Source organism: Mustela erminea, chromosome 16 (assembly GCF_009829155.1).
Source record: "Mustela erminea isolate mMusErm1 chromosome 16, mMusErm1.Pri, whole genome shotgun sequence".
Classification (NCBI taxonomy): Eukaryota; Metazoa; Chordata; class Mammalia; order Carnivora; family Mustelidae; genus Mustela; species Mustela erminea.
In genome coordinates, this window is record NC_045629.1 from 70,937,659 (window position 1) to 70,959,932 (window position 22,274).

General features: G+C 42.7%; 1 long non-coding RNA gene across 1 annotated transcript; it reads right to left on the bottom strand.

Moving 5' to 3' along the window:
- Positions 1 to 1,012: 1,012 nt before the first annotated feature.
- LOC116575336 lies at positions 1,013 to 22,071 on the bottom strand. The gene is made up of 3 exons (XR_004279720.1): positions 21,217 to 22,071; positions 9,236 to 9,322; positions 1,013 to 1,139 (listed from the first exon to the last, which is right to left on the bottom strand). It is a non-coding gene; the product is annotated as an uncharacterized LOC116575336 (long non-coding RNA).
- Positions 22,072 to 22,274: the final 203 nt, after the last annotated feature.

A 22,274-nucleotide genomic window follows, 5' to 3' on the forward strand; every position in this document is an offset into this window, starting at 1 on the left:
TACGAGTGAAATCGTGTAGTATTTATGTTTCTCTGATTTATTTCACTTAGCATAATGCTCTGTAGCACCATCCATGTCATTGTAAATGGTGAGACTTGTTGAACTGATCTTAATATTTATTTTTATGGCCGAGTAATATTAATATATATTAATAACTCCTTTTCCTCCCAGGTCTAGGTCAGAATCACTATTCCTGAGTTCCCAAGAAAAGGAATGGAGGTAAGGGAAAGTCTAGTGACTCGTTTAAGTTGTGCTAAGATTTAGAGGGAGAGGGTGAACTTGACGAATGGTCCAAAGGTTCAAACTTCCAATTACAAGTTAAAGAAGTACCAGGGATGTAAGTACAACATGATAGCTATGGTTAACACTGCTCTAGGGTAGATTTGAAAGTTGTTGAGACAGCAGCTTCTAAGAGTTCTCATCCCAGAGAAAAAAAGCATTTTTCCTCTTTTTCTTTTTATCTTTCTATATGAGATGATGGCTATTAACTCACTATGGTCATCATTTTGCAATATATGTAATTCACATCATTATGCTGTACACCTTAAAGTTATACAGTAATGTATGTCCGTTATATTTAAAAAAAAAATTTGAAAAGGATTTAAAGACTTTTTTAAATCCTCTTAAAAATGCCAGAGAATCTCACTGTTCAACTGACCCTAAACTCATTTTATATGGGAAGAAACTATTGAAAATGCAATTTAGTCTTGCTTTGTTCCTAATCTCCAGACTTGTCACAGGATGTTCACATTTCATTTTGTAATTGTAATAGCAGAAGTCATTTTATATGTCTGCAATTTTACTTCCCATAGAAGCTAGAGATGGCTCATACCAGATCAGGAAAGCTGATTGTTAAATCTTTAGGAATTTCGTGAGCCCATGGTTAAATACAGCTCTTTTAAATTACATCAGCTTAAAAATCTAATAAATTACAATAAAAAACAACAGTTGAATAAATATTCAAAACATCATTTTCTAATTATTTTGCTATACTTTATTACCATCTGTGTTCTTGAGTTTATTTCCATCCACTGCATCTGTGATGGAGACTCTATACAATGGTGCGTATCTCTTCCCAGCTTTGCATTCTGTGATGTCACATCTGTAGCTTGAAATTTGCCACGGTGGTACGTACTCCACTGAAATTGGAAAACACCACAAATCAGGGCTTTCCCCCCTCTTTTCCACAACCACAGCCCACTCTGCAAAGGCGACAACCATTGTTGAATTCACCAGCCCACCAATGCAAGTAGAGGGTATTCATTGGTGGACAGATTCAGGATTTATGGCAAAAATTTGAGTTCCAAAGTCAGATAAATTTTTAAGTTCTACTTCCGCTTCTGTCATTTACCAATTCTGTGACTTTGGGCACATTATACAACTTCTCTGAACCTCACATTTCTCATTTATAGACTGAGAAGAATATCTGTCAAGATGATTTTATTTTGAGATATTGACAACCTAAATTTGCTAGGTATTCTTCAAGGTGTATTGTCATATCAGAGAGATTCAATAAATGCCATTATTATTTTTACTACTATAATTATTGCTCATTTGACATAGAAACATAAAATTAACTCTAAGAGTTACCATGTCAGATAAGACAGGGGAAAAAAAAATCTCTCCCATTTCTATAGCAGAAGTAACTACACTAGGGCTGAGAATAATCCAGTGCTACATAAATAAAGAGGAAGGAAAGGTTGCCGGGGTGGGTAGAGAAACAGAGGCAGGAGACAAAGGTGTTCCAGTGGCACAACTGGTTAGCATGCACGGTACGTCTACAGAAGGAGGAGATGAGGTTGCAGAGGGAAACAGGGGCAAAGTGTGGAAAGCCTGTGTGCCCCACTAAAAAACTGTACCCAGATTCTCAAGCCAATTATCAGCTGTTGAATGGGTCCAAGAAAAAGACTGCTACAATCAAATTTTTGTTTTAGGTAGATCATTCTGGCATCTGCATGGAAATGAAATGTAGAGAGCAAAGCTGATGAGAAAAAGGAATTAGGAAGCTACTTTGGTCTAAGTGAGAGAGAACAAGGGTTTAAATTAAGGTACAACAGTGAAACCGAGAGTGAGAGCTGGTAAGGAAGACACTGAGGACCTGGCTGCCTACAGAAAGATCTTGTCATCCTCCTGCCCTTCCTGCAGAGATAAACAGTCCTAGACCAAATGCTCGCAACATTCCAATTTATTGTGACCTGGAAAGATAAATTCATGCCTCCCTCTCACTGCATTCTTGATGAGAATGATCATCACTGAGCAGCACTGAAAGATAATGGTATTAAACACTTTTTATTGAGTAAAAATTATCTAAGAATAAAATGACAAATTGATATGCTACCTGGAACTCTCTAGCTCAGGAGTTGGGAAAACTTTTCTGTAAATGACCTGACAGTAAATACTTACAAATTCAAGAGCCAAACAGTACTGTCGCACTGACTCCATTTGGCGGTTATAGCATGAAAGGCAACATTGACAACTCTGGAATGAATAAGCGTGGCTGTGTTCTCACACTCTAGACTCGGCACTCAAGAGCACATGTTGAGAGGAGAGTCTCTGCCTTTTTCAAATCCTGACATGTCATTATTCAGTGCTCAGTGGAAAGTCAAATGTAAGCTTGATCCAGATGAAATCCCACACCTTGAGAAGGATTCTTCACAAGTGTTTTCATTTCTCTCTGTATCCCTTAATGTGCAGTGGACACCCCCTTTAACCCTGTTTCCCCAGCTTGACCCAGTGATGACTTGCCAGTAGCCTGGCAGGCTGATGCCTGGAGGTGGACTGGCAATGACCTCTCTTCTTTAAGATCCTGAAGCCTTCTGTACTTCTGAGATAAGCACTGGCTTGGAGCGAAAATACCAGGTCTTGAGGCACATCTCTAAGACTTTCCCACTATATGACCTTCAGCAATCATGCTGTTCATCATAAAGTGCTACTTCATAGGTAGAGGTTGTAAGAATCAAGTGAGATAGTGAGCTTTGTTGACTGAAATTTTGAGACTGTAACACTGTTTTACTATTCCCAAAGCAGCTTTTAAAAAAGTGAAACCACTTATGTCCAGTCTTCTGTCCTTCTTAAGTGCCATAGAAGTTTGTGTTATCTATGCACACATCACACCACTCCTTCCGACAACCTCCCTTAGTGGTTGTTGTGGACACAACTTAAGAAATAAGTGAAAAGGAGGAGATAATTATAATGGAAAGAGCCAGAAGGCCAGAGGTATGCGCCTCACTCCAGCATCTTTGTGACTTTGGGAAGATAACATGCCATCTTAAGACCTCACATCTATACAGTGGTGGGGTTGGAATACATCACTGCAGAAATGCTCAGACTAAATTTCATTTCTAGGTCCACCTTGGGGCTACATCCTCCTTCATTTTTCCCTTCCCCCACTTCCATTTCACAATAAGTCCTCCCTTCTGAGTCAGTGTTTTTAAGGATGTGATCCAGGGCCACCCAATCACAATCAGCTGGGATGCTTGTTAGAAATTCAGATGCCCAGAGGCACCTGGGTAGCTCCGTCGGTTGAGCCTCCAACTCTAGATTTCAGCTCAGGACATGATCTCAGGGTTGTGAGATCCAGCTCTACATCAGGCTCGGACACTCAGCAGGGAGTCTGCTTGAGATTCTCTCTCTCCCTTTGCCCCTCCCCCTTGAGTGCACATGCCCACTCTCTCTCTCTCCAAAATAAATAAGTACATATTTAAAAAAAGAAAGAAAAGAAATGGAGATGCCCAGATTTAAGTGATGAGGGAAAAAAAAATGGGGGAGGAGGGCGTGAGACTTTGGTATCTTTATTTTAACAAGCTCTCCAAGTGATTTATACTTATGAGAATTTAGAAATTTCTACTCTAAGTTTCCTGCCTTTAATCCTAGAGGACAGGGAGCACATCTGTTTTGTTTACAACTGTATTCCAAGCACTTAGTACAGTGTCTGGCTCAGATGACATGCAATAAGCTTTTGAATGGGTTAATTAATGAGTCAATGGAAAGAACTCTGAGTTCTAGAGATGTGGTCCCTCCCTTCATTGAAAATGTCCACCCTACTGGCTGCTGAGAACCTAATCAATATAGCCAATGGTTATTATTGGAGCGCTAAAAGCACCAAAATGTGAATCTGTTTCTCCCACATGAGAGAGGCTCTGTGGACTTTTTCCTCCTGTACGTGCTGGGTGGGGAAGGATTTCTGGACAGGAGACAAATTTTGTGCCCCTCAGTGTCAAATCACCTAAGAAATCTATCTGTCTTAATTCCCAGTGTGAAACCTCCAACTGTCTATGCCTAGAGCCTGGTAGCTTCGGAGCTGGGGTCAGTAAGGTCAAGAGATCCCTAGTAGCACTCACTGGTCCTGCCAAGGCTTGCTTGGGGGTCACGCTACACCCTAGTCCCAGCTCTTTGGTTATGCTTAGGATGAATATGAATTTTGGAGGTCTTCCAGTGTCTTTGACTGATTTAATCCCTTATCACTCAGATCCAGCATCCTGTTACCACCAAATTACTCAAATATTATTGATTTAGTCACTTAAAATTTACCCAACACTATTAAATATCTACCAGAAGCTGACACTGTGTTAAGTGCTCAGACCAAAATAAATAAGTAAATAAATAGGTAGATAGGTAGAAAGATAATGAATAAATAAATAAGACAGAATTGCTACATTTAAGGAACTCACATAATAAAGGGTTGTTTTATCAGAACAAGGAAGGTTAAGATATATAATATTAAATCAAAGCAGAGTGATATTCTTAACTTTAGGGGGTGACGTGGAGAGTTGGTAATACAAACAAAGAATATTTGTTTCATACATTTTTGCTTTCCACAGACATTTATGGAGTGCCTACCAAGCACCAACCACAGTCTGGACTTTCTGGGTATACACCTTTGAACATTCGAGAGCTTGAGTGAATTCACTAAGTGCTCGAGAATGAAGGAAATCAAAGACATTGGGAGTGGCTATCATAAAGGAATGGAGCCAACCACCCACAGGACTTTCAGGTATTTCTTTTTAAACCTTCTGAATTTTTTTTTTTTTCAAAATTTGCCAGTTCCTATTCCTGTGGTGCACCATAAGATACAAGACAAACTATTTGGTAACTTGCTGATATACACTTCTATCGAGACACTCATGTCTCTAAGGTTTTAAATAATTCCATAAATGAAACTAAGGGCATTTAAGGTAGCTCAGGAAGGAAGATGGATGTGTGTGAAGAGACTGTGTGCTGACCACCAGTCCCCACTTCTAGGCCTTCTTTTATCAGTGATAAGGCTGCCTCTGCAGAGAGCTGCGGGGTTCCTTCATGAAGACTTGATGACTGAGAGGTCCAAGGTTGTAGAGATAGCATCCTCTCTCCCTAGACCCTAGTAGAGCTTGTGGAACAGCCCAAGTAATTGTGGCCAAATGGCGTTCACTTTTTCAGATACTCAAAATAAATGAACTTTCTGGTACTCAGAAGTGGCCCTTGCCAGGTCATGATCTCAGTGTCCTGGGATCGAGCCCCGCATTGGGCTCTTTGCTCAGCGGGAGCCTGCTTCTCTCTCTCTCTCTGCCTGACTCTCCGCCTACTTGTGATTTCTCTCTCTGTCAAATAAATAAATAAAACCTTTAAAAAAAAAAAAAAAAAAAAAAAAAAAAAGAAGTGGCCCTTGCTGTTAGAAGCTTCCAGAAGAGAGGCGGGTGGGTGCTGGGAGAAAACTGTTAGTAGCAGAACAGATTGGCCAAGCTTTTTAAAAAAAATTTCAGCTTCATGTGAATGATTTAGACACTGCAGAGCCACTATGTCACATTGGAATATGTGCTTTTCACCCCTCCTGTCTAGAGCAAAACTCTTTTCCTCTTTCTTCAACCCCTTCTGACAATTTGTAGTTGGCATCGAGCATTTTGAATGTGGCGTTTTGATTTGGATGATGACAAGATATTTCTTGAAACTGATTTATCTTATGCCGAATATGAAATTGGATTTGTGATGGTTGGAGCAGATGGAAAACCCATGAAAAAAACACCAGAGCGACCACATTGCAGGCCCAGGGGCTGTGAAATCAGCCTGCATTCATATGAGGAGAGGTGGTGCCCTAGGGCCCTAGCTCAGGACAGAATGGAAGAAAAAAACCCAAGCCGCATGAGTTCCCTCGGGTAGATCCTCCCTCTTGCCTTCCTCCCAGGTGTCCACTGTCCTCTGGCTGCACAGATGCACATAATTTCTGGCCTGCAGCCCTTCTTTCCCTCCACTCACCCTCCATCTCGGACCCTCGATTTATTTCCCTCAACCTCCTGGCTTCTTCCTTCCATCCTTCTCTTCCTGCACCCACCCACTTCTTTCTCCTTTCCCATCTTATTCTGCCGGATTGATGTGCAGCTTCTAGGGCTCTGTTCAAGTTCATTTTTCTGTTATGAAGAAGGAAACAAAGTAATGACAATTATCAGAAACTGGACAGAAAGCTTTCCTTCCACTCCCTCTGTAAGGATGGAGCATGCACTTCACACAGCAGATGGGTGCGGAAGAGGAACCATGAGTGCAAAATCCACAGACCTCGCTGTGGAGATTCTGCAGACCGCTCAGATGGGGGAGTCTGTGCCTCCACAGCTCAAAAGAACCCCCCCACCCCCGGATCTTCAGATTCAACAGAAGTCTGCTGGTTCCTGTTTCTCTCCACTTGGACCCCTGTCTGCTTTGGATCAAGGCCTCTAACAACACTAGCAAGGAAAGATGAAGGCTACTCTTAGTCCAGGGCAAACATTCTCTTGAAACCTAATATAATTTCACAACCTCTTCCTGCTCCCATTTGCAACAACCCAACCTGCTAAGTAGATTCCATGCAAAATATGTGAATGATTCCTGGTCTTCTCACATTGTAGACAAAGCCCAAGTTCCTTGCTGTGGCTCACAGGACCCCCCCCCCCCCATCCTCTGTTATATTTCTCTTCTGAGGCCACTCCTCTGACTGTCCCATATCCCCATCTCCTTATAATCTAGTCATGATAATGTATACATCTATCCCTCGTCATTGGTGGAATCCTAGTTCTCTTGGTGGGAGCATTCTCTCCACCCTTTTTGCCAGTCCACCTGCCTAACTCTAATTGTCCTTTCCCGTGAAACTTCAACATCAACTCTGCCAAGAAACCTTCCTTGATTTCCCTACCACATACACCTCTAACCTGCATCCACATGTGTGTCCTATTCCCTGCATACATGTAAGTATACATTCCATCTGTACAACCCACACTCCCCAACACATAACACACTCATCTACACAGAAATCCATATACCCATGCTTATGCCACTGACACATATGTCCACCCATATACATCAGATCAAACCACATGAAATGTCTAATATTAGATTTTTTTGGCTTCCTTATATTCTCAACCTATGTATTCTCCCACTTTTATCCATAAATACACACCTATTCCCAAATGCACATTCTCTTGCTCAATATAAAACCTCCTAATTGCCCCTTGTACTAAGTATGATGTAGATAAATTGCGTGGTCTTCTCATCTCTCTCATGCTCAACATTTCTGGTGACACCACACATCTCTGGTGGTAAGTTGGGTATTAATACCTCAGTATATACTTTAGAAAGATGATCTTGCTCTTCCAGTGCCCCGGAAGTCTAGGATGGTTGATTCAAGGACACCTGGAATGAAGTCCCCTGAGTATTCCAATAATTCTATCACATTATAGAGTAGAAAAATCCTTGTATCAATCTGTAGAGACTTCTGAATGATAGAAAAGCATTTAAAAACAATGCAGAAGGTATAACATGGAAGAGGATATAAAGAAAGCAATCCAGCTCCTCAAATATTAAAAACACACTATGTGGCAGGGTTATGGACTGAATTGTTTTTCCCCCATTCAGATACCAAAGCTAACCTTCAGTGGGACTGTACTTGGAAATAGGGCCTACGATGATATAATAAAGGTTAAGTAAGGTCATAAGTACAGAGTCTTAATCCAAAGGGTTTGGTGTCCTTCTAAGAAGAGAAGGAGAGGCCAGACATCACCCAATCTCTCCCCCTGTCTGTACACACGAAGAAATGCCATGTGAGGACGTACCCAGAAAGTGGCTGTCTGCAAATCAGGAAGAGGGTTTCTACCAGACATCAACCCTAACCTGACAGCACATTGATCTTGGATTTCTAGCCTCCGAAACTATGATAAAATACATGTTTATTGTTTAAACCACCCAGTCTGTGATATTTTGTTATGGAATTCTAGCAGACTACTATAGGCAGGCATACTTTTCCAAGCATGAGCAATAGGGCAGAAAGCAAAAAAAAAAAAAAAAAAATGAGGTCTCTGTTGCTTCTTGGCCTTTTGGCTAAGATCAAGTGTAGTAAAAAAAAAAATGAGGTCTCCAGACTCAAGGAGCTTACATGCTCATGGGGAGGAGACAAACAAATTAAGTAGCCTAATTAACACTAAGAAGATAAAAACAGTAAGGAAAGGAAAACAGAGAAGGATTCAATTGACAAGACCCTGTAAGGACTTGAAAGCTATGATCAAACCTGGAATTTAATTCTATGAAATGGGGGCCCATTGCAAGGTTTTGAGCAGAGTGGTAACCTTAATACAGGTTAATAAGGCAGTTCAATAATAAGCCTTAACACTTCGATGAGGTCACTGTGGTGGAGGACAAATTAAGTGGAAGCTCCAGGGGGCCGTGCATGACCACCATGACCCTGGTGACACTCTCTTCCATGCACTGTGTAGAGATGAGGAAACCATGGGTGGGGAGGGGGCACAGCTCAGGCCAATGGCGGGGGCAGGATTCCCCTTGGCACACACAGAATAAGTCCATTCAGCAGTTAGTGGCCAAACTCAGCCCCTCGCTACCTTGTTGAAATTTAAGATATTGTCTGATCTCTCTACCCTTCGCTAATTTTATTTGTAAAACAGTGTTTGAAATAGTATTTCCTTTTTCAGTTGTGATGAGGAATAAAGGTGATTACTCCAGAGGATGCAGATAATTTATAATTAGTGCCACTTATGGATTCTTCTTGTGTTTTTCTCCTCACACTGTTCTCTGTGCTTTTTATATATTTACACACTCAAAGCTCGTAACAACCCTCGAGATAGGTAGTTGAGGTTGCTCCTTGTCTCTTTGGAGCTTGTGCATAAAGCAGTAAAAGCCTCCCTTTATTTTACTCCCATCTGTTGGAAAATTGTCATAATAAACTATTCTGTTAGAAGAAGACACTCTGTTGGCATCTGCTGGGAAACCTGGGGAATAAATATACCGATCTCTCATGCTGATGAGATGGTGTTCCTCAGATCAGGTGTCTTCTCCGCCCGGTACCACGCACAGGCTCTAGTGTGCAGCAGGCCTGCAGAAATAACTTCTATCCCCATTTGAGAGGTGAGAAAACGGAGACTTGTGGAGTTTAAGTAACTTGGTTGACATTCGACCAAGAGGTGTCACTGTGCTCTGCACCAAGGCAAAAGTGCCAGGTACAAAGTATGTTCTCTTTAAAGTCCGGGTGTGGTTTTTGTCATTGTTAGAACTGACTCAAACAGGCAAAGTGGCGTCCATTACAGGCTTTTGCCTTAAAGGGAGATCATTCTAATGACAGCAAAATGGACAAATTAGAGGGGGAGATAATTGTATCTCATGTTGGAATTTGCCCAGCATTATTAACTGGTGGTACTGCGTAGTTTGGTATTTGCTGTTGTCATGTAGCCTTTTTATGTGTGTTTAAAGCTTTGTTAATTATTAAAACACCTTGCATCTGACATCCTTAATCTTCTTCAAAGGATTTCTACATTTACTCCTGGCAGTAACCTTAGCCCGCAAAGGGCACGTGGCACCTTCCAGATTTCACAGATGTGAAAAGGAGACTCCGCATCTAGCATGCTCACTTATTTATATATTAAAGGACTGGATGGATAAACCTTAAATCTACTCAGCACCAATGATAAATCCTTGAAGGAACTGGCTCTTAAGGCCCTTTGAGGATGAAATGAACTTATATATGTAAGCATTTACACATTGATACATGGTCCCATTTAAGTTACACACACACACACACACACACACACGCGTGCGCAGGCACGCACGCACGCACACACCTTCCTCTGCTCCTAGAGGCAAAAATACTCAGTTCTTTGGGGTCTACTAGGAATGAGAAGTTTCAGAGAGTAGGGAACTGTCCTGTGTGTTTTCCCCCAAAAGATTTAAAAAATTCCTTGAAAGAAGAAACCAGTGCACCCACCACAATTCAACTACTGGTCAGCAGTTTTTGAAGTATGGGGCAATCCCCATAAGTAAATGAAAATTTGCCAAATGCTAATTTTAAGGATATTTTCAAAAACAGCAAAAAAAAAAAAACAAAAAAAAAAACCAAAAAACAAAAAACAAAACAAAAAAAACAAAACAAAAATAACCCTTCCTCTGGATTTTAAACTGAGAATACAAGATGTAACATAACCTTTTCTTGGTGCCTCAAGATCAGCCTTTTGCTGTTGGTGATCTTTTCTCCTGGCACCTCAGAGCCATTCCTAACTCTACACAGAACCGTCCATGGATGGGTCTGAGAGGGACATCTCATCTCAGTCACTGAAATGACCACGTGGTGGTACAGCCCTTTGCTCCTTGCCAGCTTGTTATATCAACTCCCCACAGCCATGTTCAATGCAGGAATTTGACTTCCAGAGATATGCAAATTCCAGATGCTTCCTTCACTTCCCCTATGGGACCTGGATATGCACTGGGCTGAGCACACATGGAACTTGGCAAATCTAAGACTCCCTGGACTGTAAGACACATCATTAGTTATTATCACTAAAAAAAGAAGGTGCTACCAAACAATGCCCTAAATGCCAAGGATGCAAAGATGCAGGCCAAAGATGCTTCATCAACAGTGAAACCACATCAGTTGTAAACAGACACCCCTCGGAGATGGAAGCAGTTAGTTAGGGGTTGGGGAAGGGTCTGCAGACAAGGGCTGTGCTCTGTGTGAAGAGTAGGGTAGGAGTGAATTCAGGGTAATGCTGCCAGCATGCATTGGTTGCTATGGTCAAAAATGTATTTGTAGGGGGGAAGGGTGTTTAAAGCAAAATTTCCCACTGACTTATAAAATTTGGGTTCTGTGACATGGACGAGTGGGCAATTCACATCAGAAACACCCAGAAGCTCACCTCATGGACACATTTCAGACTTCCGGAGTCCAAGTGTTTCCTTTTTTAGGACTCGGAGCCTTTCTAGGAATGTCAGGCCTACTCCTCTCCCATCTATGGGAATGAATGCAGAGAAACCTTCTTATCAGGAGTGCCTATCCCGAGAGTCTATCTCTCCTTCCCTCTTTGCTGATTTTGACTGGGGCTTCTGACATTTCTGAATAAAAGACATCACCCCTTCTCCACCGGTCTTGCTATTCGAAAAGACTTTTTGAAAAAATTTTGTGCTAGAGCCACCAAACATTACTGTGACTAATCCCAGCGATGGTAGATGTTTATTAAACAGTGGGTACTCCTTAGATGAATGCTCCGTAGATATATGGCCAACTCAGCGGCTGAGTCCTGCTGCTGGAAGGTTTTAGAAGAGTTACTTAGCCTCTCTCATTTCTCCTTTCCTCGTATCAGGAGGTGGAAATTGTCAGCAGGGTGCCTGGTACACAGCAAGCCTTCAGTTAACGGAAGCTGAGAAACGGTCATTCACTCTTTCATCGGATTTGCTGAAACCCTCGGACATCAAGATTAAGACCACAGAGCCTGCTCCAGAGGAGCTCAAGGCTCAGTGTGGGAGGACAGGATAGAAGGTACAGATTGTGCTCTGGTGCAATGGGGCTTTGGCAGAGGGAGCTCACGGGGTCTATCATGGCCCCTCTGCACCTAAGCAGGCAATCCTGGAGCTGAACGAGCGTCTGCCAGGCAGAAACATAGGAAAAGAGAAATCTAGGAATAATACGATCCATGCCAGTGGGGTGGAGGCTGAGCATATAGTGCCCTAGTTCTGGCGGCAGGAGGCATGGGTTGGTGGTGAGCTAAACAAATGGACAGGGAGCCTGACACAAAGGTTTTGTGTGTAGGCATAAGGACTTGACTTTTGCCCCATAAGAAGCAGGGAGACAATGAGTAGGAGCTATACACATAAAGCTCTGTCTTCATGTTCATTGTGATATGACAGATGGGCTGCCATGTGTGCATGTGCTGGGGGTCTGGGGGGAGACCAGGTAGGGAGGTGATTTCATTACTGCCTCCCCAGCTCTAATCCCATAGACACACTCCACCGTTCACAAACCAATTTGTTGTAATGAGTTTACAAATTCTCACCCACTCCAGAGTTGAACATCCACGCAGGAAGCCCAGATTTTGAAAAGTAGATTATTTTTTTGTCATTATTTTGGGTGTATGCTCAATCCTGACCCTTAAATCATCCTCTGATATCCTCTGCACTAGAATGCTGCTCGCACATAAAACCGACAGACAGCAACCCGGGCTCAGAGTGGTAATCCATCTGTCTCCTCTTCATCTTAATAACAGCTGCCACTTAGTCATCCAAAAATAGAAGCAGAATGCCTACCATATATCTACCCCAAAGTTTAAGGTGGGAATAACAGGGTGGATAATAGAACCAGAGTGACCACGTTCAAGGAATTTTTAGATTGACAGAGAAGTTTCTGCTGACTGGATGCATTTCTCCCATGTGCTGCTCCCAACAATGCTAGAAGACACAGGTATCATTATCCCTATTCTGGAGATTAGGAGACAGGTTTAGGGAGCTGAGGTGACTTGTCCAAGCACACAAATAGAATTTCTCTTTTGTTCTTAAAGTCTTCTCTCTTATTCTTAATCATTACTTGGCCAAGAAGGGAACCCCTTTCCCATTGCTCGTATCTCCTTTCTGCAGATGGAACTCCACTAGCAAAACATGACCAACCCCTTTACTACTTCCAGACAGACAAGAATGACTTGAGGTGACTAAAAATTTGGAAGAAAGTTGAAACTGCATAGCTAGTCCTTTTCTTTCTTTTCTTCCTGAGATTTGACCTAGTCTCAAAGCACCCCTGCTGTCCGCCTCCATGGCCTCCTTTGCCCCCCACCACATCACCAGCAAAACCATTGCCACTGAACAGTTAAGTAACCTGTTCCTGGTTACCTAAAAGTTTGAAGCTAGATAGGTTCATCCTAGGGTCTCTATCCTTGAGTGCTACTTTGGTGTCCTAGGGCTGCCATAACAAAACACCAAAGACTGGTTGGCTTAAAGAACATATGTATAAGGGCGCCTGGGTGGCTCAGTGGGTTAAAGCGTCTGCCTTCGGCTCAGGTCATGATCTCAGGGTCCTGGAATCGAGCCCCACATCGGACTCTCTGCTCAGCTGGGAGCCTGCTTCCCCCCCTCTCTCTTCCTGCCTCTCTGCCTACTTGTAATCTTTGTCTGTCAAAAAAATAAATGAAATCTTTAAAAAAAAAAAAAGAACAGATATATATTTCCTCACAGTTCTAGATGCTATAAGTCTGAGATCAAGGTGTTGGCAGGGTTGGTTTCTTCTAAGTCCTCTCTCCTTTGTTTGTAGATGACCATCTTCTCCCTGTGTCCTCACAGTCTTCCCTCTGTGTGTGTGTGTCTTATAAACTTCTCTTCTTATAATGACATCAGTCATGTTGGATTAAGGCCCATCTGAATGACCTAATTTTACCTTAACCATCTCTTTAGAGACCTCATCTCTAAATATCCACACTTTCTGAGGTATTGGGGATTAGGACTTCAACGTATGAATTTGGGGAGAACACAATTCACCCCATAAATATCCAGTAGCTGGACTCTTTCATGGCTAGACAAGATTGATACAAAAATAATGGGAATTCAAGGAAAGAAGCTATGTAAGCTCTCAGGAATGGATAAACAAATTAATGTGGGAGTTGAAAGGAGGAAGGAATTACCTCCAGCTCCTGGAATTAGGCAGGGCTGTGAAGAAGCTAAAGGAATGTCCATCAGAGTTCTTGGCTGTGGGCAAAAGAGACCAGCTCTGGCTTCCACAAGTGGATAGATGATTCACAGAATGCAAGAAAAGAGTGAAGAAATGGGCATGAGAAAAGCATAAAATAAAATAAAATATAAAATAAAATAAAGAAGTCATCCTAAGGGATCTAGGTAGCAGAAAGCCATGGAGAGCCTTCTCTAAATGCCCTTTCCAAAATGAATTCACTCTATTCCTTCCCTTATAATACTCCCTTTGAGACTCAGATTCCCAAGATGGGGTACAAGGAAGCTGGCTTGAAGCATGTGTCCACTCCTTGGCTTAAGGAATCCAGGATGCCTGGAGCAAGACTGCATCCAGTAAGGGTGGATGGGTAGTGCCTTGGGGACAGATGAGGGGCTATCACCAGGGAGGGTGAGCAAATGCTGAGGAGGCAAAAACAGCACCACAGTGGAATATGTCATTATAATATTATAGCTAGAGAAACTGAGTCTTAGCTGCTTTCAGTATAACTAGTAATTTTAGAGACCTGAGATTTATAAGAAGTTCAGCTAATTCTAAATGATGTGCTCTTTCTAGCTACCGCATAGTGCATGAAGTTGCCCAATTCCAGGGTGAGTAAATGAATATATGAGAAAATATATAAATAAATAAGCAAGTAAACAAGCACATAACAAGGCAAGAATTCCAGAATTTTAATCCACTAATAAATACAAACTCTCCCTTCACTTCTAAACTGAAGACTGAAGTATGCTTAATAAGAGAGCTTTCTTTGTTTGGTTATCATTAATATTCAAGAGAGGATTTGAATCCACATAATCTACCTTTTGCAAAAGAACAAGTTCTTGTTTTCCCTCCTATCAATTCGTCTGGGCCATGACAAGCTAAGGAATCTTTGTACACAGCACAACTCCTGCAGGTGACCTCTGTTTTCCTGCCATTTGGATTATTAAGCCTACCGGACAGGGGTCATGTTCAACTCTGTGTTTGTAGCAGAACTTGATATATTGGTGGATCTCAAAAAACACAGATTAACATTAGCAATGTGGATAAGTTTGTCATGTATATGTGAGCGGGAAGGCTGAGGTTCCATGTTTGGAGAAAGTTAATTGAGATGGGATGGGGGGGTCAGCAGATCCTGCATCAGTCAATTTATTGGGAACTTACTGAGCTCCCCACTTATATGTTCAGTGTTATGCAAGCCCCACAAAAGAGAGGGAAATGAGTAAGCCAACAGCAGAGTCTCGGGAATATTTTATCTTTATAGCTACAGGTTTTGTAACTAAAACTTGAGCTCTGGAGTCTGAGTTTAAAGGCCATCTCACAAGGGCATGTCACTTCCACAGTATTCTTTCCAAAACCCAGTATACTAATTACGAGGAAAACATCAGACAAACCCAGACATTCTCCAGGAGAGCCTGGCCAGTACTTTTAAAGAAGATTTTCATGGTCATGAAAAACAAGGAAAAACTAAGAAACTGCAATAGACCAGAGGATAATAAGGGGACAGAATAGCTAAATGCAATGCGGTACCCTCAACAGATGCTGCAACAGGAAGGGAACAGTACTGGATTGAATTGTGCACATTCATGCCCTCCAGAATCTATGTTTACCCAGTACCTGAGAATTTGACCTTATTTGGGGATAGGTTCTTTGCAGAGGTAATCAAGTTATGATGTAGTCATATTTTTTAAAGATTTTTTTTTTTTTTGAGAGATAGAGCCAGCGGGGGAGTGCCTGGGTGGGGGGGACACAGGGGTAGAGGGAGAGTAAGAATCTCAAGAAGACTCCATGCCCAGCATAGAGCCCAATGCAGGGCTTGATCTCACAACACAGATCATGACTTGAGCCAAAAGCAAGAGTTGGATGCTTAACCAATTGTGCCACCCAGGAGCCCCAAGATGCAGTCATATTTTATTAGAATGGCCATAAAACCAGTATGACTCGTGTTCTTATAAAAGGAGGGAGAGGCTATACACAGAGACACAGACCAGAAGGGAGAGGGCCACATAAAAACAGAGGCAGAAGTTGAAGTGATGTGTCTACAGACCAAGTGTTGGAGTCCATTCGGGTTGCTCTGATGAAACACCAGAGACTGGGTGGCTTACAGGCAACAGAAATTCATTTCTCACAGTACTGGAGGCTGGAAGCCCAAGATCCAGGTGCCAGCATGAGCAGGTGAGGGCCCCCTTCTGGGTCTCAGACTGCTTGCCAAAGTCTTACATGATAGAAGGAACGAGAGTGCTCTCGTGGGCGTCTTCTATAAGGACATTGATTTCCAAAGGCCCCACCTCTTAAAACCATCACGGTTGTGCTTTAGGATTTCAACACACAAATTTAGAAGGGATACAAACATTCAGACCACAGCACCAAGGAGCTCTGCAGATTGCCGACAGTCACCAGATGCTAGAAGAGGCAAAGAAGCTTTCTTCTCTAGAGTGTTTAGAGAGAGCATCACTCTCTGAACCCTTTGCTTTTGGACTTCGGCCTTCCAGAACAGTGAGAGAATAAATTCTTATTGCTTTAAGCCACCTAGTTCATAGTATTTTAATGGTAGCCCTGGGAACCTAGTGTAAGAACATTAATGGAAAAAAAAAATGGTGAAATCACAGTAAAGGCTGGATTTTAATTTAATAATAATAAACTGATATTCTTAATTCAACAAATGTACCACCATAATATAAGATATTAACAGGGGCACCTGGGTGGCTCAGCGGGTTAAAGCCTCTGCCTTCAGCTCAGGTCATGATCCCAGGAGGATCCAGCCCCACATCAGGCTCTCTGCTCAGCAGGGAGCCTGCTTCCTCTTCTCTCTCTCTGCCTGCCTCTCTGCCAACTTGTGATCTCTCTCCCTGTCTCTCTCTGTCAAATAAATAAATAAAATCTTAAAAAAAAAAAGATATTGACAATAAGGTATATATCTGGATGTTGGGTGCTCTATTTGCACACTTTCCATAAATACATAATTATTCCAAATGAGAAAATTTAGTTTGGGGGGAAAAAATCCACTTACAGGCTGTATCATCTTTGGATGGTCACTTCCCTAGACTTAGGTCAGCTCATTAATAAAATGGAGATAAGGGCAGCTCTACTGAGAGCTGTGTTTAAAAATGTGATAATGTATATCAGTACTTAACAGGCACATCATTTTTCATTATGATTCTGTCATTTGGTTGATTTGACAGTCCTTCCAAATTCACATCAGACTGAATTTGCCCCATTCATACCCTCATCCATGCCATTACTTAAAACCTTGTTGAAGAAAGGGACAAAACCTTTCAGGCTTCTGTTGGATTGAGAGGCAGTATTCCCACTGAACAGGGGCACTCTTCAACCTGCTTCAAATCCAGGCAACTCATGTATTCTACCTCAGGCGAAACCTAGTCACCCTATGAATCAACATCCCCCCCCACCATGTCCACTAGTTGCATAACCTTAGCAAAAAATAAATGAGGTTAGTTTGGGGTAGATCTGATGTGTTCCTATCTTTTATAGGGGACCGTGTAACGTCATGGCTAGGTAGATTCATGGGGTTTAAACCTTAGCTTGTGCCACTTACTAGCAGTGTGCTATTGGGTAAGTTGGTAACTCTTAGATTCACTGCACCTGTCTGCAGAATGAGGACAAGAATACCTTCCTCATAGAATTATTTGAAAGGCTACAGTAAAGTGCTAAGCCATAGTTCTTTGCACACAATAAGCATTGGAACTTAGTCCATGTATACACCCGTGTGTGTGTGTGTGTGTGTGTGTGTGTGTGTGTGTTTTCAGTGCCTGGTACAGTGACTGACATATTAGAAGCACAAAAATTGCATGTTTCAAGAAAAAGGCCTAGATAAGTGAAGCTGTTGCGGATTGAAGAAAGACGGTGACTTGAGCAGCGTCATAGTGACAGACAATGACAGAATTACCCGTAGAGCACAGGACTCCAAGGGCATTGACCCTGTAAAGATCTGGGGAATAATCTGATGGGTTTTATTTTGTAGAAATGGAAACGGAATCACAAATAGTCAAGGGAACTTGTCTGGGCACAACAATTCATTAGTGGTAAATACTATACCTCCAGCTTATGTGTTCTAACTCCTAGTATAGGCTTTTCTCTCCATCTCTCACAGCACCTGGCAAAACCTATGCAGAGGGCATCCAACTCAAAGGGTTGACTGTTGTTATGCAGCATCTTGGAAATCAAGCGCCGCTCTGAGAGTTACCAGACCTTTGAGCTAGGGCACTGAGGATGAGGACAGTAAAGCCAGGGCAGCTTTGATTAAAACATAGTGCTTTGCTGAAAGACCTGTGGCTATATCTTAACGTAAATACTGAAAAAGGCACAGTAATCCCAGAGGCTTCGACAACGTACATCAGAGCTAAGCAGTATTTTGGCAACTCAGGGAAGCACCCCGATTGTTCCAGCTCTGAATTGTGAACAAATCATTTCTTCTAGCTGTACCACAGTTAATAATAGAAATGATGGTGCCAGAGAATTTCAAGATACTTCATGGTTTTCAAAAAGGTGTTTTGGCTCTTAGCCATGGTCTCATCTGTCCCTCTCGAGAAGCTTCAGATTATTATTGTTATTATTATATTACAGCTCCTATATTTCAGAGAAGACGACAGGTTCAGTGAGATGGAGTGGTGTTGTGTGTGTGTGTGTATAAAACCAACAATGAAAATAAGGAAAATAGCAGTTGTTCCTATTTCCTGAGCATATATCACTATCCCAAGTATTTTTTAAGATTCTATTTATTTGAGAGCAACAGAGAGAGAGAGAGAGAGAGAGAGAGCGTGTGCAGAGTGGGGGGAGGGACAGAGGGAAAAGCAGACTCCCTGCTGAGTGAGAAGCCTCACAATAGGCTAAATCTCAAGACTGCAGGATCATAACTTGAGCCTAAGGCAGACACTTAACTACTGAGCCACCCAGGCACCGCTGTCCCAAGCATTTTAAGAATATTTGTCATTTAATTTTCACATAACTCTGTGAAGTTGTTGATATTGTTATCCAGTTTTATTCCAAGTCACAGAGACATTAAGCAATTTGCTGGAGCTTACACAGTAGTAAGTGGAGGAGTCAGGATCTGAGCCCAAGCAGTCTGGCTCCAGAGCCCATGTGGAACAGTGAGCTGGTGAGGCACAGATACACCCTTCTCCTTAAAGAGGTCTCACCCTGGTTTGAAAAAACTGACATGTAAATTAGATCATTAAAATTTAGGAAGATAAAAAAGTATGAGACTCACTGTCATGGCAATGACAGAGGGTGACTTAGAAATCAATGTGGTGGAGATTGGATTAAAACCCAGACTTCCTGACTGCATAATCAATATCCATTCATTCTTTCATTCAATAAACACTTAATATTAAGTGTTAGAGATTGGAAATAATAATGACGGTAATAAAAAGACATTGTTCTTTTCCTAAAGAACCAGTTACAGTCCAGAGAAAACACTTCCTTAACCACTTCAAGCCTGCAGTCTTTGTTCCAACATGAATGCACCCAGAGTCCAGGGGTCACCAGCTGATGTGAGGACTCTTTAGCTCTCCAGTGCCATCTCCTCCCTCCTCTCCTCCTGGTGTCGTCCCCTCTCCCCCCAACCATGATGAGGCACCTAGGACCATTCCACGCCAGTCCCATTAGCAGTGGTGGCCTGATTTAATATAACCTCAAGCTCAATTGCCTTCACTAATGCAAACTTAATTGGGGCCCCTTTAATCCCCTTAGAGATTTCTTCTCAGTAAGTGGGTGTTGGCTCTTCCCTGAGAACTGTGCTCTCTGGGGAGGGTCTGCAGCAGCCTTTGGTCAGTACGTTCTACCCGTATCAGCTAGAGTTTTGGAGTCATCCTCACAAGGATGTCTATGAAGGATGCAGTCAGACACTCCACACCTACTCCCTAGGGGGTCAGAATTATCTCAGAACACTTTCCCCGATGTTTTGAGGACAGAACACATGAGATTACAATTCAAAAATGCTAAAGATGGAGTTTTATACCCAAAATAGTTCTTAAAATTCAGCTATAAATTTCACTACCAAGCTCAGAGTGTGTGAGGTAAAACTATAAAATATGCCTGCTTCAACAACGTGACTTCCAAATAGGGCTCTAGTTCTTTCATCTTTTTCCAAGTAATTACCAGAATACCCACTTGGCCCATGAGCAGAAAGGTCAAAAGTTGATGGGTGTAGGAGTCCATCATCATATTCATTCTATCTAAAGGGGGAGGAAGGGGAGGGTGTTGATTCTGTTTCTAAATAACAAGAGGGGAGAGAACGCATATCTCATCTGTCAACCATCATTTCTTCTCACGGCCACACTGTACTATCAGACTTGTTCTGCATAACTGGACACTTGAGACGTGTCCACTGCTGCTAAGATGACCTTGTCGGTCTAGGTCATTGGCCAGAGTACACAAAGAATCCTCAGGTTAGACAAGCTTGGCCATGTGGCCCCATAGCTTAACCAGGGTGCCTGGGGCCAGCTTAGCCACCTACTTTGCTAAACCCAGCTGTGCCTTATCCCTCTCCACCTGGAGTATTTGCATGAGTCTGGGGCAGCTATCTAGGCTGCCTCTCTTGGAGAGCTTTTTGATCTCCTTCATTGGGCTTCAGATGGACCACCCTGGTCCATCGTGATACATCTTCTAAGCTTCCTATTTTCCTGGCTTTTTTCTGTCCTTGGGCTACTGATGCAAACTGGCCCTCTCTTTCCTCCTCGGAGACCAGTGTTGTATACCCAGGGTCTCAGTGATGGACAGCCCTTCACCCAGGCTGTGCCCTCAACCACCACTACCTCTTTTGGATATCTGTCATTCTTTAATAATGCAATTGAATATGTCATTAAAGCCTCTCCTTTGAACAGAGGTCTCCTGAAGGACTTTGTCACAACATCTAGTTTGAGAGGGACGGTTTGCTTTCCATCAAAGCACAGTGGGTCTGTCAACCTCAGGGTCCCCCGAGTGGCGTGGACTCCACATTGGGCAAACTGGTTGGGGCACGGAGGGAGAGCCACAAGAGCAGAGTGATTCTAGATGACCTCATCCATTTTTCTCTCCTCTGGCCTGGAAGCCAGGCAATGAGGGGCAAACCTGCCTGTGCTGATCAGCAGACCTGCAGAAGGGGACCTCAGGGAGGAGAAGCTGAAGAAAGGCTCCAGGACAGAATTTCTATGCCGGCATCACTCACGGCCAGATCAAGCTGGTGGTCCTCAAACATGAACCCTCAAGGCTGTGGGGCTGGTGAGGCTGCTGCTGTGAATTCAGAGTGCACATTTGCATAGGCAAACCTCACCGTGGTGCTGAGAGCCGTGGGCCCTTACCTGTGTTTGTTCCAGAAGCCCAGGCAGCTGCCTTCACCTGCTTGTCTTTTTCCAGGGTCCTCCTGGTCAGATAAATCAATTAAAAACATCAACTGCTAGAAGAACACAAACACAGACAGCAGGAGAGGGCCTGGAGGGCCAAGTTCTGTTTAGTTACTCTGGGTTTCTATGCACGTTCCAAAAATATAACCCCCACCACCGTGGCAAACCTACTTTTGATGAAACACAATGTACAATCTCTAATGTTGACACAGAACAGATGGGACTTTGATTTTTTTTTTAATCTGTTCTTGATAGAAGAGAAATTGGCACAATGGATTTTTTTTCTTGATTTGGAATTGTTTTCTTTTTTTCTTCTTTTTTTCTTTATCACATGCACACCTAACACTGAGAGTCCTTTGGTTCTCTCTCCTTGTTTGTAGTTGATCCCTTCTATAGCTGGGAGTCTCTGGTGGACTGTGCCTTGCTTTTCTCATCAACCAGCAAGGATGAAGGTTACTGTTCCCCGTGTCTCTTCCATCTGGCTCAACAGAGTGGTTGTAGGAGCTGCACACCAAGAGGGTCCTCCGACTTACAGTGAGATCCTGGCTTGTCATCAATGATCTACAAAGCAATGGCTGAATGAGGGTCATGCAGGGCAGTTGGCCTCACCTACCCCAGATATTGCTATACTCCAAGTAAAACAGTAGGGATTGCCATGAAAAACTGGCTTCAAGACAAGTCTCAACAGATTGAAGCCCCCAAGCCCCTCCTAACCAAGTCTTTCGGAGCCGACCCAGGTTACAAAATGTCCTCTTTAGCCTTCCCTGGGACTGCCAACAGAGATCCTTTGAGCATGGGCTAGGCACAGAATGTTCTTTGGTGGGGGGATGTCCACTCCCACATGATTCCATTCCCATAGCAACAGCTGTTATAGGGCAGAACACAACAGATGCCATGAGATGGGTTACAACCTACCATATAACTCCAAATTGTTTGATTAGATGATAACAGGTACAACTGGATAGCTGCTAAAGCCCCATTTCAAATTTAATTTACTCTTGGACTTTAATTTCCTC